The sequence below is a fragment of the Pelophylax lessonae genome (assembly GCF_965119305.1).
Source record: "Pelophylax lessonae genome assembly, chromosome: 4".
NCBI lineage: Eukaryota > Metazoa > Chordata > Amphibia > Anura > Ranidae > Pelophylax > Pelophylax lessonae.
The window spans coordinates 71,401,580-71,421,800 of record NC_138771.1 but is presented as its reverse complement, the minus strand read 5'-3'; the positions used below and the strand labels follow the sequence as shown (position 1 = coordinate 71,421,800).

At 43.6% G+C, this 20,221-nt stretch overlaps 1 protein-coding gene across 3 annotated transcripts in view; it reads left to right on the top strand.

The window, feature by feature from the left end:
- Positions 1-7,186: 7,186 nt before the first annotated feature.
- Positions 7,187-20,221, top strand: part of TP53BP1 (tumor protein p53 binding protein 1) — a 197,087-nt gene continuing 184,052 nt past the window's right edge. For all 3 annotated transcript variants that reach the window (XM_082256056.1, XM_082256055.1, XM_082256053.1), the window contains exon 1: positions 7,187-7,289. The gene's annotated coding sequence lies outside the window, so the exon portion shown is untranslated. The remainder of the gene's footprint in view (positions 7,290-20,221) is intronic.

The window sequence follows — 20,221 nt, the reverse complement described above, 5'->3', positions numbered from 1 at the left end:
ACTGTATATGTGCCCCTCCTCCCTAGCACAGCTATACTGTATATGTGCCCCCCTACCCCCAGAACAGCTATACTGTATATGTGCCCCCCTACCCCCAGCACAGCTATACTGTATATGTGCCCCTCCTCCCTAGCACAGCTATACTGTATATGGGCCCCCCTACCCCCAGCACAGCTATACTGTATATGTGCCCCCCTACCCCCAGCACAGCTATACTGTATATGTGCCCCCCTACCCCCAGTACAGCTATACTGTATATGTGCTCCCCTACCTCCAGCACAGCTATACTGTATATGTGCCCCCCTACCCCCAGTACAGCTATACTGTATATGTGCCCCCCTACCTCCAGCACAGCTATACTGTATATGTGCCCCCCTACCCCCAGCACAGCTATACTGTATATGTGCCCCCCTACCCCCAGTACAGCTATACTGTATATGTGCCCCTCCTCCCTAGCACAGCTATACTGTATATGTGCCCCCCTACCCCCAGCACAGCTATACTGTATATGTTCCCCCCCTACCCCCAGCACAGCTATACTGTATATGTGCCCCCCTACCCCCAGTACAGCTATACTGTATATGTGCTCCCCTACCCCCAGCACAGCTATACTGTATATGTGCTCCCCTACCTCCAGCACATCTATACTGTATATGTGCCCCCCTACCCCCAGTACAGCTATACTGTATATGTGCCCCCCTACCCCCAGCACAGCTATACTGTATATGTGCCCCTCCTCCCCAGCACGGCTATACTGTATATGTGCCCCCCTACCCCCAGCACAGCTATACTGTATATGTGCCCCTCCTCCCAGCACGGCTATACTGTATATGTGCCCCCCTACCCCCAGCACAGCTATACTGTACATGTGCCCCCCTACCTCCAGCACAGCTATACTGTATATGTGCCCCCCTACCCCCAGTACAGCTATACTGTATATGTGCTCCCCTACCCCCAGCACAGCTATACTGTATATGTGCTCCCCTACCTCCAGCACATCTATACTGTATATGTGCCCCCCTACCCCCAGTACAGCTATACTGTATATGTGCCCCCCTACCCCCAGCACAGCTATACTGTATATGTGCCCCTCCTCCCCAGCACGGCTATACTGTATATGTGCCCCCCTACCCCCAGCACAGCTATACTGTATATGTGCCCCTCCTCCCAGCACGGCTATACTGTATATGTGCCCCCCTACCCCCAGCACAGCTATACTGTATATGTGCCCCCCTACCCCCAGCACAGCTATACTGTATATGTGTCCCTCCTCCCTAGCACAGCTATACTGTATATGTGTCCCTCCTCCCTAGCACAGCTATACTGTATATGTGCCCCCCTACCCCCAGCACAGCTATACTGTATATGTGTCCCTCCTCCCTAGCACAGCTATACTGTATATGTGCCCCCCTACCCCCAGCACAGCTATACTGTATATGTGCCCCCCTACCCCCAGCACAGCTATACTGTATATGTGCTCCCCTACCCCCAGTACAGCTATACTGTATATGTGCTCCCCTACCCCCAGCACAGCTATACTGTATATGTGCCCCCCTACCCCCAGCACAGCTATACTGTATATGTGCCCCCCTACCCCCAGCACAGCTATACTGTATATGTGCCCCTCCTCCCTAGCACAGCTATACTGTATATGTGCCCCCCTACCCCCAGCACAGCTATACTGTATATGTGCCCCTCCTCCCTAGCACAGCTATACTGTATATGTGCCCCCCTACCCCCAGAACAGCTATACTGTATATGTGCCCCCCTACCCCCAGCACAGCTATACTGTATATGTGCCCCTCCTCCCTAGCACAGCTATACTGTATATGGGCCCCCCTACCCCCAGCACAGCTATACTGTATATGTGCCCCCCTACCCCCAGCACAGCTATACTGTATATGTGCCCCCCTACCCCCAGTACAGCTATACTGTATATGTGCTCCCCTACCTCCAGCACAGCTATACTGTATATGTGCCCCCCTACCCCCAGTACAGCTATACTGTATATGTGCCCCCCTACCTCCAGCACAGCTATACTGTATATGTGCCCCCCTACCCCCAGCACAGCTATACTGTATATGTGCCCCCCTACCCCCAGTACAGCTATACTGTATATGTGCCCCTCCTCCCTAGCACAGCTATACTGTATATGTGCCCCCCTACCCCCAGCACAGCTATACTGTATATGTGCCCCCCTACCCCCAGCACAGCTATACTGTATATGTGCCCCCCTACCCCCAGCACAGCTATACTGTATATGTGCCCCCCTACCCCCAGCAAGGCTATACTGTATATGTGCCCCTCCTCCCTAGCACAGCTATACTGTATATGCAGAGATGTATAGTAACTAAGTAGAACTACTTCACTACTGTACTTAAGTTCCCGAAAGGCGGTATCTGTACTTTCCTAGAGTAGAATTTTTTTCTCCTACTTCCACTTTTACTTCACTACATTTTTTCGATGATTTCAATACTTCTACTCCGATATTTTTTTTTTTGTGCTGCATAGTTACTCGTTACAATTATAAAAATTACCACTGCCAGAACAGTAGATGGCAGGTTTCATGAAGCTCAAAACATGTGTATTATCAGCGCATACGAAAATAAAAGCTACTGTATGTATAAATAAAAGCTGCATTTGAAATAATAAAAAACAATATGATGTTCAAACTTTTGACTTCTTTCTTTAATAACTACATAACGCAGTACTGGTACTTTTACTTTCAGTACTTGAGTAGCAACATTTTTAAAAAAACTACTTGCAATAATTAAGTACAAAAAATGTTGAATACTTTAGTACTTCTACTCAAGTCACTTTTTGATCGAGCTCTTGTACTTTTACTCAAGTATGGGTTTCGAGTATTTTATACAACTCTGTGTATATGTGCCCCTCCTCCCTAGCACAGCTATACTGTATATGTGCCGCTCCAACCCCCCCGTGTCCTGTGTGGATGGGTGGGCCTCTTTTTTTTTCTTCATTTTCTCATGAATTAGGATGTACAGTGCATCCTTACTGATGAGAGAACACTGGGCGGGAACCTATGATCAGCTCCTCCCAGTGCCTGCACAGGAACAGTGTGCCTCCCTGGAAGTGATGTCACTAGCCTTCAGTAGCCACACCCACTTGCTGCTCTTGGACTCAGTAGGAAGAGGAATTGAAGTCATGTGACAGCACTGAATACTGTAAAATAAAGGTAGAACAACTGGGATTTTTTTATTTTGACACATAAGGCTGAACTCCGCTCACATTAATGACTGCAGGGGAGAATTTATGGTATTAACCGCTTGCCGACTGCCGCAAGTACATATACTGCGGCGGTCAGCCCCGTGCAGGCAAAGTGACGTATGGGTACGTCACTCGCCTGCGAGCCAATAGGGGGCGTGCACGCGCCGCCGGAGGCGCGCTCCCGCCCCGCTCGCTCACTGTGATCCCTGCGCGTGTGACCAGCGGACCCGATGTCTGCCGGTCACTCGTGATCGTCCGTTACAGAGGGAGAAAGGCAGGCGGCTAATGTAAACAAAGCCGCCTGTCATTCTCCCTTGTGTAAGTGCAGAGATCATACGGTCCTGCTATGTAGGATCGTATATCTCTGTAGTTACACAAAAAGCCACATCCCTTCACATTTAGAAACACGCCCCTAGGGACACACTTAACCCCTCCTTCTCCAATAAAGTTAACCCCTTCCCTGCCAGTGTCATTTTTACAGTAACAGTGCATATTTATAGCACTGATTACTGTAGTAATGTCACTGGTACCCCCAAAAGTGTCAAAAATGTCAGTCAAGGGTCCGATCTGTCCGCTGCAATGTCGCAGTCCCGCAAAAAAAATCGCAGATCGCCGCCATTACTCGTTAAAAAAAAAACAATAAAAATGACAAAAATCTTTCCCTTAGTTAGTAAACGCAATAACTTTTGCGCAAACCAATCAAAATACGCTTATTGCGATTTTTTTACCAAACATATGTAGCAGAAAACAAATTGGCCTAAAATGTTAAAAAAATTTGATTTTTACATTTTTTTGGGGAATTTCATATAAAAAAAATGTGAAAAATATTGTTATTTTTGCAAAATTTTCGCTCTTTTTTTGTTTATAGCGCATGATCAAAAAATCGCACAGGTGATCAAATACCACCAAAAGAAAGCTCTGTTTGTGGGAAAAAAAGGACGTCAATTTCATTTGGGTACAGCGTCGCACGACCACGCAATTGTCCGTTAAAGTCACTCAGTGCCGAATCGCAAAATAGGGCCTGGTCAGGAAGGGGGTAAAATCTTCCGGGGCTTAAGTGGTTAAGCTGGACTTCCGCTTTAAACTAGAACTAATTTCCTTCTAGGAGTTTAGTTCCATTTTGGGTTATTTGTTTTTGGCTATGCACATAGTTGCCAACATTTGAAAAAAATTTCCAGGGACACTTTGCAGCACAGCTATCAATTACTTACCACACCCACTTCCCTGAAGCTCCGCCCATTCTGCATAATTAATCAAAGCCTACTTATCAGATTATAGGGTCTACTTCATAAAGAGAGAATTACAGGAATTTGAAAAGGGAATTGAAAACTTGAGGCCAAAGTAGCAGAGTTGGAAATATTCTCCCATTCAGATGCACTACTTCTGCCTAAAGTTTAAAATTCTCATCACAATTCCCTGCAATTCTAAAGTGTCAGCTTGTCGGAAGGTGCTCTGCCTCCCCCTGCTGGCGGATTTCGGAAAGTGCACCACGCTGACACCCTGCCTCCGGTGACACGTTAAATTTGCGACAGGAGGGAAGAGTGAGCGGGCACCGAGAGAGAGACAACCTGCTGCCAGAACTACAACACCTAGCTGGGGTGAGAGCGACACTGTGAAACAAAATTAAAAAAAAAAATAAAAATAATAATTTTTTAAACGATGTAAATTACCCGGGACAGGCTCCTATTTGCCGGGATTGTCCCGGGAAAAACGGGACAGTTGGCAGGTATGCAGCACCAAGGACATCATTTACCTTTAATAAAGTGTGTCCCATGTCCATCTGGCTGCTGCACATTGTAGAACTTTTCCCCCACTGACATTGGGTAGAGATGAGCTGGGATTTGGTCCAAGCTTGGGCTCAGAATAAACCCGGTAAGAAGTTGTATTTCCCACCCACCCCTGCCTAACCAACTGTGACTAGGGCATTGCTCACCCTGCATCTGCGCATTTGGCGGCAAGGAGCGGGAGTGACATCTGCCCCTGATATATAAATAAAGAGTCTTAAAAATAATATCTTACATAGGGGACTTTTGGTCTCCTATGTGAAATAAATAAAGTTTTAGTGAAAGCAAATAAAAAAATAAATAAATAAAAAAAATAAGGTTACACCCAAGCACTTAAACACCCTCCCCCCCCAAAAAAAAATCTTTGAGCCCGCCCCACCTCGACTGCCCCGGTCTAGGGCCACTGGTTAACCCTAAAATGAAAACTGGAGGGGCTTTTAAAGCGTTACCTATGGAAAAAGTTTATTGTCCTTTTGCCGGCAAACACAAAGTTAAAGCTCAGCATACTGGGTGTCTATTTACTCAGCACAACCTCATTTTTTATATTTTACCACAAAATTGGTATTAACCACTTGCCGACCGCCGCACGACTATTTACTGTGGCAGCCGCTCCTGGGCAGACCGACGTAGGGCTACATCGCTCGCCCAGGAGCCTGTAGGGGGCGAGCGCGTGCCGCCAGAGGCGTACTCCCGCCCCCGCTCGTTCACGGGGATCGCCGCCTGCGTAACCGACGGCTCCGATGTCCACCAGTCACTCGCGATCTCCCGCAGGAGAGGAAGAAAGGCAGACGGCTGATGTAAACACAGCCTTCTGTCCTTCTCCCTGATGTAAGTACAGAGACTATGCGATCCTGCTATGTAGGATCGTATGTCTCTGTGGTTACATCACAAGCCATGCCCTCCCACAGTTAGAAACACTCCCCTAGGGATACATTTATCCCACTGATGATCAACAATAAAGTTAACCTCTTCCCTGCCAGTGTCATTTTTACAGTAACAGTGCATATTTATAGCACTGATTACTGTAGTAATGTCACTGGTACTCCCAAAAGTAAAAAATGTCAGGCAGGGGTCCGACCTGTCCGCCGCAATGTCGCAGTCCCGCAAAAAAAATCGCAGATTGCCGCCATTACTAGTTAAAAAAAAAACAATAAAAATGACATAAATCTTTCCCGTAGTTAGTAAACTCAATAACTTTTGCGCAAACCAATCAAAACATGCTTATTGCGATTTTTTTTTACCAAAAACATGTAGCAGAAAACAAATTGGCCTAAGATGTTACAAAAAAATTTGATTTTTACATTTTTTTTGAGAATTTCATATTAAAAAAATGTGAAAAATATAATTTTTTCAAAATTGTCTCTCTTTTTCTGTTTATAGCACAAAAAATAAAAATCGCACAGGTGATCAAATACATCCAAAAGAAAGCGCTGTTTGTGGGAAAAAAAGGACGTCAATTTCATTTAGGTACAGCGTCGCACGACTGCGCAATTGTCCGTTAAAGTCACGCAGTGCCGAATCGCAAAATAGGGCCTGGTCTTTGAGCAGCCAAATCCTCCAGGACTTAAGTGGTTAAATTGTGTTTTGCGCAAAATTTACTGAAATGTATTTTTCATTGAAAATTTGTGTTTGATACTGATATTATGTGCAAATACTGTATGACATAAAAAATTGGATCTACTTCCATTTTATTCTCTAGGATCTCTGCTTTCAGTAAAAATATAACCAATCTTCAGGTCTAAAACAATTTTTTTAACACGTGTGCAAAAAAAATGCAAAAATGCTCTGGCAGCAAAAGCATTGATACCACTTCAATTGTTTTAAATGACACGTATGTAACATACTGATTATATTTCAGTGTTTTCTAGCCTATTGTCTGTTAAGTGTCATGAATAAAACGCCTTGTCTTATCTGGTTGGGATAGTATAGGGTGCTGGACCTTGTAGGACCATAGCAGCTGGAAAGCTAGGGGGTTTAAAAAGCCTACTAGAGTATGAACTGTAAAACTCCATAATAGTTATTGATACACTGGAATAGTATAAAGCTACAATGTTGAAATACAAAAATGATTGAATGAGCCCTTAATGTTCTGTAACAAAAATTGATTGTCATTTGTCATTACAAAGAACTCCACCTATTGAAGCAGCAGCTCCCCCACTGGCAGTCTAGTGAACTGCAGCCCATATGAACAGCATCCTACAGCAGCAGAAACCATTCTTGCTTGTGTTCCTCCCATCCTTTCCTGCTTTCCTTTCTCCAGCTGCTGAGCCCATTGAGGTATAGTAAATCTGCATTAACATCTGAGCATTGGTTAGGATCATGCATGCCTCTGCATTGAGGATATTTAAATGCAAGGGTTAAAAAATGCTGGGGGGGCCAACAATCATGGAATCTGATGTGTACAATGGCAGGTTTGCTGCGTAATGCTTTCATTCATTCCCCCATTACAAGGGATGCTATGACGTGTATTATGTCCTAGGAGTAGCAGATGGCATAGGTAAGGTCTAAGCACCCCAGAACTTTGCATGTCTTGGGGGGATGACATCCATGAAATCTCTATGTAGCTTGGTTCCTCTTCTGTAGAGGAGAGGTTCTTTGTTCTCTGCCTAAAGAAGAATGAACTGAGATTTCTGCAAGCATCCTTTGCCCTGCAGTCTCCTGCTGGAGGAGTACAATGTCAGCCCTGTTGTGTCTATATTGTTGGATGATGTCACTCTTGTAAAGCCGTATTGTTTATTTACACGTCTGTATTAGCAGTGCACCCCATGCACATCTGTTTACATACGTATGCAGGTCTGATTTGGGTGACACTGAGCAGTTGGGGTGTGCAAACAAGCAACGACTGCATGCAATATAAAGAAAAATAATGTTTAGCCATTGCAATATTGTTCTACTGACCAGAAATTAAAATATATATTAGAAAAAAAAATAAATACAATATAAATCTATTTCTATAGGGAGTACATGGACAAGGGCTTTGTTCTCTGTAATGATTTAACGGAAATGGTACAGAGATTCTGATCACGGGAAGCATTAAAAAGCAATATATCATATTCATGGTATGGTTTAATCACATGATGATCGGGAAAGAGGTGTATGTTGTATGACAGTAGAAGTGTTGAACAATATTAGGAATCTTAAAAATGATGTTAGTATAATACGTCAGGTCTGTCTATTGGAATAGAGAGAGATGAATTCTGGTGAAGACAATTGGACCATTCAGTCTAGCCACGAGTCATCGTAGTAGTTCTGAATGCCAATGAACTACAAGACTTAGCATGCCCAGGCAGGTCCTTGAAAGGCCACGAGTTATCCAGCTGTAATGTAGCCCAGTGTTTCTCCATCTTTTTACCCCAGGGGAACAGGGGAATAGCTTTCTGGTCTTATGGAAACCCTACTAAAATTCTTACACTTACAGCTAGGTACATTTTATATAAAATAATAAAGAATGGGGTTAAGTAATAGTCATGAGATGAAACAAAAATGAATTAATGGCCAGAAAAGAAACATAGTGAAAACTGTAATGACCCCTTACAATGGTGATCAGTGAAGGAGTGACCCCTTACACTGGTGGCCAGTGTGGAAGTGACTTCTAAAATTGGTGGTCAGTGTGGAAGTGACCCATTACATTGGTGATGATCAATGTAGAAGTAGACACCCTTACATTGGTGGTCAGTACAGAATGAACCCCTTACATTGGTGGTCATTGTAGAAGTGGACACCCTTACATTGGTGATCAATGTAGAAGTGACCCCTTACATTAATGGTTGGTGTATAAGTGACCCCTTACATTGGTGATCATTGTAGAGGTGACCCTTTACATTGGTGGTCAGTGTAGAAGTGACCCCTTACACTGGTGGTCAGTGAAGAAGTGACTTCTAACATTTGTGGTCAGTTTGGATGTGACCCATTACAAAAATGGCCAGTGTAGAAGTGACCCCTTACATTGGTGATGATCAGTGTAGAAGTGAACACCCTTACATTGGTGGTCAGTGTAGAAGTGACCCCTTACATTGGTGGTCAGTGTAGAAGTGACCCCTTACATTGGTGATCAGTATAGAAGTGGACACCCTTACATTGGTGGTCAGTGTAGAAGTGACCCCTTACATTGGTGATGATCAGTGTAGAAGTGAACACCCTTACATTGGTGGTCAGTGTAGAAGTGACCCCTTACATTGGTGGTCAGTGTAGAAGTGACCCCTTACATTGGTGATCATTGTAGAGGTGACCCCTTACATTGGTGGTCAGTGTAGAAGTGACCCCTTACATTGGTGATCAGTGTAGAAGTAGACACTCTTACATTGGTGATCAGTGTAGGAGTGACCCATTACATTGGTGATCAGTGTAGGAGTGACCCATTACATTGGTGGTCAGTACATAATTAACCCCTTACATTGATGGTCAGCGTAGAAGTGACCCCTTACATTGGTGGTCAGTACATAATTAACCCCTTACATTGGTGGTCAGTGTAGAAGTGACCCCTTACATTGGTGGTCAGTGTAGAAGTGACCCCTTACATTGGGGATCGTTGTAGAGGTGACCCCTTACATTGGTGGTCAGTGTAAAAGTGGCCCCTTACATTGGTGGTCAGTGTAGAAGTGACCCCTTACATTGGTGGTCAGTACATAATTAACCCCTTACATTGGTGGTCAGTGTAAAAGTGACCCCTTTCATTGGTGGTCAGTGTAGAAGTGACCCCTTACATTGGGGATCATTGTAGAAGTGACCCCTTACATTGGTGGTCAGTGTAGAAGTATCCCCTTACATTGGTGGTCAGTGTAGAAGTGACCCTTTACATTGGTGGTCAGTGTAGAGGCTGACACTCTTACATTGGTAGTCAGTGTAGAAGTGAACCCTTACATTGATAGTGAGTGTACAAGTAGACACTCTTACATTGTTGGTCAGTGTGAAGTGACCCCTTACTATGGTGGCCAGTGTAAAAGTAGACACTTACATTGGTAGTCGGTGTAGAAGTAGACACTCTTACCCTCTTACATTTGTGGTCAGTGTAGAAGTGACCCCTTGCATTGATTGTCAGTGTAGAAGTGACCCCTTACATTGGCGGTCAGTGTAGAAGTGATTCTCTACATTGGTGGTCAATGTAGAAATGACCCCTTACATTAATAGTGAGTGTACAAGTAAACAGTGTTACATTGGTGGTCAGTGTAGAATTGATTCTCTACATTGGTAGTCAGTGTAGAAGTGACCCCTTATATTGGCAGTCAGTGTACGAGTGTAGAAGTGACTTCTTACATTGGTGGTCAGTGTAGAATTGTCCCCTTACATTGGTGATCAATGATGAAGTGACCCATTACAATAGTGATCAGTGTAGAAGTGATCCCTTACAATGGTGGTTAGTGTAGATGTGACCACTTACATTGGTGATCAGTGTAGAAGTGACCCCTTACATTGGTGATCAGTGTAGAAGTGACCCCTTACATTGGTGATCAGTGTAGAAGTGATCCCTTACATTGGTGATCAGTGAAGAAGTGCCCCCTTACATTGGTGGTCAGTGTAGAAGTGACCTCTTACATTGGTGATCAGTGTAGAAGTGACCCCTTACATTGGTGGTCAGTGTAGGAGTGACCCCTTACATTGGTGATCAGTGTAGAAGTGACCCCTTACATTAGTGATCAGTGTAGGAGTGACCCCTTACATTGGTGATCAGTGTAGAAGTGATCCCTTACATTGGTGATCAGTGAAGAAGTGCCCCCTTACATTGGTGGTCAGTGTAGAAGTGACCTCTCACATTGGTGATCAGTGTAGAAGTGACCCCTTACATTGTTGATCAGTGTAGGAGTGACCCCTTACATTAGTGATCAGTGTAGGAGTGACCCCTTACATTAGTGATCAGTGTAGAAGTGACCCCTTACATTAGTGATCAGTGTAGGAGTGACCCCTTACATTGGTGATCAGTGTAGGAGTGACCCCTTACATTGTTGATCAGTGTAGGAGTGACCCCTTACATTAGTGATCAGTGTAGGAGTGACCCCTTACATTAGTGATCAGTGTAGGAGTGACCCCTTACATTGTTGATCAGTGTAGGAGTGACCCCTTACATTAGTGATCAGTGTAGGAGTGACCCCTTACATTGGTGATCAGTGTAGGAGTGACCCCTTACATTAGTGATCAGTGTAGGAGTGACCCCTTACATTGGTGATCAGTGTAGGAGTGACCCCTTACATTAGTGATCAGTGTAGGAGTGACCCCTTACATTGTTGATCAGTGTAGGAGTGACCCCTTACATTAGTGATCAGTGTAGGAGTGACCCCTTACATTGTTGATCAGTGTAGGAGTGACCCCTTACATTAGTGATCAGTGTAGGAGTGACCCCTTACATTGGTGATCAGTGTAGGAGTGACCCCTTACATTAGTGATCAGTGTAGGAGTGACCCCTTACATTGGTGATCAGTGTAGGAGTGACCCCTTACATTGGTGATCAGTGTAGGAGTGACATACATGTATGAACAAGGACATGACATATTATGACAAAACACAACTAGTTTTTAAAAAACATATTGCAACAATTTACACTCGCTAATGCACATACCTTTTCTACTTATTTTGCAGACTGCTCATGGTTACTGCTGGTGGGTACTGCTGGTGCAGTCACTGCTGGCGGTTACTGCTGGTGGGTAATGCTGGAGGTTACTGCTGGCCGGTAATGCTGGTGGTTACTGCTGGTTGGTACTGCTGGTGGGTAGTGCTGGCGGTTACTGCTGGCCGGTAATGCTGGTAGTTACTGCTGGTTGGTACTGCTGGTGGGTAATGCTGGTGGTTACTGCTGGCCGGTAATGCTGGTGGTTACTGCTGGTTGGTACTGCTGGTGGGTAATGCTGGCGGTTACTGCTGGCCGGTAATGCTGGTGGTTACTGCTGGTTGGTACTGCTGGTGGGTAGTGCTGGCGGTTACTGCTGGCAGGTAATGCTGGTAGTTACTGCTGGTTGGTACTGCTGATGGGTAGTGCTGGCGGTTACTGCTGGCAGGTAGTGCTGGAGGATACTGCTGGTGGTTACTGCTAGTGGGTAATGCTGGCAGTTACTGCTGGTGGTTAATGCTGGCGGGTAATGCTGGTGGGTACTGCTGGCGGGTAGTGTTGGTGGGTAATGCTGGCTGTTACTGCTGGCTGGTAATGCTGGTGGTTACTACTGGCGGGTAATTCTGGTGGGTACTGCTGGCACTGCTGGCGGGTAATGTTGGTCATGTAGGTACTGCTGGAGGAGAGCAGAGCCGCTGCTTCCTGCATGCTCCTGTCACAGGCAGAGTGCTTTTCATACCACTCCGCCTGTGACGGAGCCAGAACTCTACAGGGAGCAGTGGCTCTGTCACTGACTGCAGACATCCTAAGTCTCCCGTGGCAGCCAGGAGATCGCACGTGTGTCCGTGAGCCGCCGGCCAAAGACGGGAGACTCACGCAAGTGACGGGAGACTTTGGATGTCTGCATTAGTAAATATATAGGAAAGTATATCATATCTTTTTGTTTTTCTTCAGTTACTTCCTGGTTTCAAGGCCTAAACAAATTATGTCATACATCCCAAGAGTCTTTGGGAAGGAAGGAGGGGTTTTCTCAGCTAAGCATTGCCTCTTGCCCACATGGCTGGGCAGATGGATTCCAGAAAGTAAAAGCAACATGGTTCATCGGGCCTTGCTCAAAATGGCCATACCCAGAAATGCTAGTGGTTGTTTTTCAAAGTTGTGTCTCAGTAAAATATTGCATGGAGACATTGATAAATGGGCTTTGCATATTAAAAATGAATAAATAGCAATTTTGGTTTGTGGTGCTCAGATGTAGTGTAAACTGTTTTATCTGTCTGATACTCATCATTATTTATATCTGTGCTTTAGATTCAGATTTAGTTTCCAGCTGTGATGCAAACAAATACTATAGATTAGTGTTTAAGATTAAATCAAGGTAGGTTATCCTATATATTTTAGGCACAATAATAACAACTAGGGGAAAGAAATAGATATGGACTCTGCTCTGAGTGCAATTTTGTGCTAGAAAAGTGACAGCTGGTTTGTGATTGGTTGATATGGGCAGCATAGTTTTATTGCGTCCAGTTTTTATAATATACCCCTGATATTTGATCTTTACTCTGCTGGCAAAATGGAAACACAGATATTTTCTATATTATTGTTTGTGCACCACTGCTTCTATAAGAGTCTGTTAGAATCATCTCAGCTCGGGGGTGTTCAACCTCATTGGGGTGCCAAGTGTTAGTTGACACCAAAACATAAGCTGTGCTATTATTCCATAACCTCCTAAATTTTAATTTATAGTACAGAGTTATTACAAATCTGGTAATCTGGAGACCCAAACTAAACATTCTGGGATTCCATTTGGACTCCCAAACTTGGGACTTTGTTTCGCTCTGTACATTTTGGAATAAATTGTGTAGAGTTGTTTTCTGAGGACAACCATAAAGGATGCTGGAAAAAAAACAATATCAAATTAAAGCAGCCTTTCTCAACAAGGGTTCCATGGAATTCTAGGGTTCCTCCTGAGGTTCCTTGGTTTTTTTTTTGAGCATATTACTTACCCTGACCACCAGTTAGGGCCAGATTTAGACCTTTTGTGGCCCAGGGGGCACTTCAGGTTCTGGGGGCCCCTCATACACAGAGTTGGTTTGCATTCTCATGTTTTGCCAAGAATGCTGCTAAGCAATTTGCCTTTATTTCAATATACAGTAAAACCTTGGTTTGAGAGTAACTTGGTTTGAGAGCGCTTTGCAAGACAAGCAAATTTTTAAAATATATTTTGACTTGATATACAAGCGATGTCTTGATATACAAATAGCATCATGTCACAACTGGGTAGAAAAGAGAGGCCCCTCTAAGTGTAGCAATACAATACTAAGTATGCAGGCATCCGGGGTAAATCTGTCCACATAAACCATCCTCCGCACTGCCATCTTCATCACACCCTTCCATGCTGCGCTCCACGAGCGATTCAAAGCCTCGCTTTCAGATCACTCTACTGCAGGGTAGTCTTCCCAGTCACGATTGCAGACTGACATCGGTGAGAGCCAGTGGTTCAGAAGATGGTCTATGTGGACAGCTTTACCCCACATGCCTGCATACTTAGACGTGCCTCTTTAATCATCAACCATGTGAGTTGCAAAATGTTGTACCTTCATTAAATGTCCCCATACTGCTACACTTAAAGGAGCCTCTCTTCTCTTTTATACTCTGTAGCTCCTGCTGGATTTTGCTTCTAATCCCCTTGTGGAGGCGCCATTTGTGGATGGACATTTTATGATTACACAACATATAACATTGCTATAATCTTTGTATGTAGACTATAAACTGAAAGACTTATGAATAATGGTTGTGGAACGAATCATCTGAGTTTTCATTATTTCTTATGGGAAAATTCGCTTTGATATAAGAGTGCTTTGAATTACAAGCATGTTTCTGGAACGAATTATGCTCGCAATCCAAGGTTTTACTGTATTTCGAATTTTCAAAGAATATGAGTTTAATGTTCTCAAAATTGTCTGTGAATGGCCATCATTATGTTGGCCATAGCCATACACTAGTAGATATCTGAATGAACATTCGCACTTATATTCACATGAAAATTCTAAGCACATTTGATGACTTGACAAATGTCAAGCAGAAATACGTTAAAATGTTATTTTCTTTTAGAATTCGATTTTTCAGTGGAACTCTAGGGTTCCTCCTGAGATTCCTTGGATTTTCTTGAGCAGAGGGCAGTGGCAAATTTACCTACTATCCAAACTTATCATCACCAGTTAGGGCCAGATTTAGACCTTTGGGGGTCTGGGGCACCTCAGGTTCTTGGGCCCCCCTCATACACAGAGTTGGTTTGCGTTCTCAATGACAGTCACACATTTTTAAAATGCATGACACAATGGCATTCTAAGGTCTCTCAGGTCATCTATGCACACACATGCGAAAAAAAAAAACAAGGCCGAGAAAGGCCAGTACACTTATTTACCAAAATTTACAAAAGTTAGGGTTTATTCTTACTTCTTTCCTGTTTCTGTCCTACACAAAGATATACAGAGAAGCTGTATTGTATCCGTCTCACTTCTTACAGGCTCGCCGACAGTGCATGTAGGATGCTGCAGTGAATTTGTAGATAGCGCCACCATACAATCATTGTAAAATAGGGATATTTACCAGCAAACCTTGGTAGTGGAATATTCTTGTCCTTTATTCAGTGAAGCCTGTTATTTTATGTGACTAAAGGACAAGATTATGACTATACCAAGGTGTTGTGGTTAAGATTCCTATTTTATGATATTAGACAAGGTGTTACAAACCTTCCAGCTAGATCCTAGGGCAGTGATGGCGAACCTTGGCACCCCAGATGTTGTGGAACTACATTTCCCATGATGCTCAGGCACTCTGCAGTGTAGTTGAGCATCATGGGAAATGTAGTTCCAAAACATCTGGGGTGCCAAGGTTTGCCGTCACTGTCCTAGGGAATACAGAGCTGAAATTGTGTGTGAAGACACTTTTGCAATGGACTGGAGTCTTCACTTGCTCTGCATTGCCCAGGAATTTTTCCAGAAGGATGGTGATATCACACCCAGCGATGTGGAAGATAGGGGTAGGGTAACTATAAATCTGATATTTTTTTATTTACAACCCCAATTCCACAAAAGTTGGGGACACTGTGTAAAATTTACATAAAAACAGAATGCAAATGTCATAAACCCATATAAAATGTTTAAACTGAGAAAGGCAATTTTGAAATTGATGGCAGCAACACGCCTCAACAAAGTTGGGACAGGGCAACAAAAAGCTGGCAAAGTAAGGGGTACTAACAAGGAAAAGCTGGAAGAACATTTTGCAACCTATTAGGTTAATTTGCAACAGGTAAGTAACGTGATTGGGTATAAAAAGAGCATCTTATGCCCCGTACACACGCATCGAAAATTGGCAGGGAATTTTCAGCCAACGTCTGATCTGCCGATTTTCGGCTTGTTAGTATGATGCTTCCGACAACCAACTCCGACTTTTCGGCCGAAAAAAATCTGGTGTGCAGACTATAAAATTTTTGTTGGCTGTCAGCACAATGGCCGATTTTCGTGCAGTCAGTACAGATTTCGACAGGGAAAAAACTGATGAGCAAGTCTGGGCATGCTCAGAGAAGAAAGAACACAAAGAAAGCAACCCAACACATGACATCACTTCTGAAGTAGAATTTTGTTGGGCGAGAAAATTCGTGTGCAGTCTAGGCACATTCCAACCAACAAAACACAACTCTGGACAAAAGACAGACGATCGGTCGGCCGATAATCGTTGCGTGTATACGGGCTTTAGGCTGGCCATACATTATGCAATTTTCCTGTTAATTTTTTAGGTCAAACCTAAACACTTTAAAATTGAATGCAATCAGGCAGGCTCTTATACTACATAGTTGAAAGTAAATCTAAAGGAAATTGAATAAGAAAATTGTATAATATGGCCAGGTTTAGAGAGTAGGTGTCTCAGAAGTAAAAAAGGGCAGATTCACCAATCTGTGAAAATTTGCGTCTAAAAATTGTCAAATGATTTCAGAATAATGTCCCTCAATGTAAAATGTCAAAGACTTTAAATATATCATCTATAGTACATAATATCATCAAAAGATTCAGAGAATCTGGAGAAATCTCTGTGTTTAAGGGACAATGCCGAAATGCAATTTTAAATGCCCATGATCTTTGGGTCCACCGCATTAAAAACAGGCATGATTCTGTGATAGACATCACTGCATGGGCTCAGGAATACGTCCAAAAACCACTTTCTTTCTATGAACACAGTTCGCCGTGGCATCCAAAAATGCACGGTAAAGCTCTATCATGCAAAGAAAAAGTCATATCTGTACATGATTCATGAACACCGCTATCTTCTCTGTGGTAAAGCTCATTTAGAATGGTCTGTTGCAAAGTGGAAAACTATTTTGTGGTCAGAGAATCGAAATTTGACAATCATTTTCTATTGTGAATAAAATATAGGTTTATGGGATTTGAAAATCATTGCATTCTGTTTTTATGTAGATTTTACACAGCGTTCCAACTTTCTTGGAATTGGGGTTGTATACCTAACAGTAGATGATTTGTACAGCAACCTCCAGCAATTTGAGCCTAACTTACATTTTAATGCAAGGTCTGCTTTAAGGATAAGATCTTCTTTTATGTTCCAGGAACATATTAAAATATTGGCAGTTATGCAATAATTAACCTAATAAAGTTTTAATAAAATGTGAGGATGCAGATATGGGCACATTTTGTAAAAGCTGCTGGTTCTGGGGCTGGAACCTTCAAACTTGCTTCACTAAGTAGTAATCCCCATAAAGATAACAAGCAATCAGCTAGTGAAGTCTGAACTCCTGCCACACATGCTTGTTTGTTGACTTACTGTGTAGAGATGCCAGGGTTAAGGTGGAGCATGCATCTTCTAAAAACAAGTCAGCAATGTCAGTTTCCATATTTTTGTCTTCACAGAATTGTTTTAAAGACAAGCAGTGCTGTATCTTGGCCTAGGCCAACAAAGTCCAGGCCTAGGGCAGCACTTTGCAGGGGGGCAACAAAAAAGCTGCACCACGCACGAGGAAAAAAACAGCCTCCTCCCACCCCCCCCCCCCCCCACTAAAAAGAGTCCCTGATGGCTTGCGCTACACACTTTTAGTATAGTGCCAGTCTTATAGAGCAAATTGGCCGGAGGGCAGGTTCCAGGAGGCAAATCAGTCTGGCACCACCATAAAGCGGTCACACTGCTACCTCCTGGTATGATATGGTATGATGATGGGAACTGATGAGGCTACACTGATGGGCACTGATAGACTGTGGTTGTGGTCTGTGGTTTACAGATGACAGGGCAGGTCATAAACAAGAAGAGGTGTGGCTTTTACAGGAAGGGGTGCGTCTTATTTAAATTAGGGGGTGCACAAGTTTAGTCAGGCCTAGGGCAGCACAAAATCTAAATACACCACTGAAGAAAAGAAAAGTATGGGGCTATTTTTATCTTTATCCACTGCTTTCTTTAAATAGGGAGACACGCTACAGATGAAATTTGGTGCTGGTGCCAACAATAGTGGTTAGGTGGCACTTTGTCCTTTTGCACCTAAGTACATGCTCTGTCTACTGCTTAGGAGTGAGGTACATGAGTATTGAGATTTTCCTTTATTTAGTAAATCCTGTTTAACAACGAATACAGACATTATTCAGTCTAGACTGAGAGCAACAGCGGGTGCTTGTATCATAGAAGAAGACAACCCACAGATCACAGCAGCAAAGGGAGGACCATGGCGGAACAATACAGATAATGCCGAAAAGATTGATAGTGTAAAAAGCAGGGCAGTGAAATACTAAGCTCAGTAAACTGTATTTATTAGTTAACTTCCTTCACTAAAGCAAACCAGCTTGTCATGTTAAAAAAAAAAAAAATTCTGCATGGGAGCATATACCACAAGGTACCCATTATTAGCTTTGTTAGCTAGAAAAGGTTCTTCTGTGTGTGCCTCTGGTTCTGGTTAGGGAGGTTCAGAACCTCAGGGCCCAACCTCTGAAGGTGGCCCAGATCACTACTGCTGCTGGAAAACACTGTCTGACTGTGGCTCCTGCCATGCACAGGGCTGGGACTTAGGCTCCCACACGCACTGGCCCTTTATCATTGATGCACGGGGATCTGACATTTAGATGCAAGTGGAGAGCATAAGTTTCCCATCCAGCCCTGCTGCCAGCAAAGAATAGGTGCAGGTAGTCACCCTGCAGCTACCCTGGGCAGAATAGCAAAGCAGTGCCCTGGTCAAATTGCACTAACGATGATGGGTCTTAAAAGTGTGTGGGCAGGTGGTGCTCAGCATAGTGGCACTGTTGCTGGAGCAGAAGTCAGGAGGAACAAAGTTTCTCTATGTTTTTTTTTATCACTGGGGGAGCTATCCTATTGGCTGCTGCCACCCTATGTGACTCAACCAGCCATCTTGGGTCAGGCGGAGCCTTTTTATGGCCCTAGCTTCTGAATTTTGGTGTGCTTGGAGAGTGACCAAAGTAGGGACAGGTACCCTGTATGTTAGAGACAGTAACAGTGCTAGGTAAATGTTCCTGATGAGGAGGGTAAGCATAAGGCCTCACCTCTTCTGACTGATTCCCAATTGAGACCAGATGGCCAGATACATTTAGTGCCCTCTCAACAGACCATGTTATTCAGGCTGGAATGTACCCTGTCTTGCTATTTAACTGTGAGTGTGCTCGGCTGGATGTCTGTCCCACCGGGCTTTGTTGTGAACTGGTATTGCATCCCTTTCAATATAAGTTCTATTGCAACGTCTCTACCACAACAATGCAAAAAATAAAATATAGTATAAGAAATATAGTAGATAGTGATGCTATAAATAAGTCACCGTGAATGACAAGTGCATAAAATCCAAAAATAAATACATGAGAAATGTCCTCAATCACAAAGTACTTTGTAGAAAATCAAGAAAATATGTTGAAAAGCGATAAAACATAAGTGTCCATAATAATTGATATATGATTGCCAAATATTTTCATATTGGCAAAATTAGGCAATTACCCCCTTTAGGGTTGATGGTGATCCAAACTCAGTGTCCACTCCTCAATGTCGGTCCATACAAGTAATATGTTTATCAACAAAAATAAATCCATGTGCAATAACGTTTATCACAATTTATTTAAACTAATACGCATACAATGCACTCATACTATGCATAGTAGGGTATTACATAAAAATGACAGCAAACCTACTGGCATATCCTAGCAGGATAAGAGTTGGCGCATCACACATACCTATATAGCATCAAGGGGTATGCAGTTCATGTATAGTCATTAGTCTGGTGTAGTTGATGGCTGAAATAGATTACACTCAGGGCCAGCTCAGCTGCAGAGAGAAGTCAGCTCTGAAAGTGAAAATAAAAACAAAAAGCAGAGCGCCTCTAAGTGTTATCAGTTTAATTAAAAGGGTAAGGCAGGTACAGGAAAACTGCTCACATTTAAAACTGTATAAAATAGCTCATCTGTTAGGTGGTCTGCAGGAACACAGGGGTCCACGGCTGGATGTTTGTGGCTCCAAGAGGTGGTGCAGGGGATGGTGAAGGAGGGAGATGTCTGGAGAGCCAAGAGACCAGATAGTAGGATGGTCAGCAGCTTCAGGAAGGTGTTCTATTCCTCAGGGAGACACCTGGTGAGCCGAGAGACCGTTAGGTAGGATGGCTGTCGGCTTCAGAAGGGCGCCC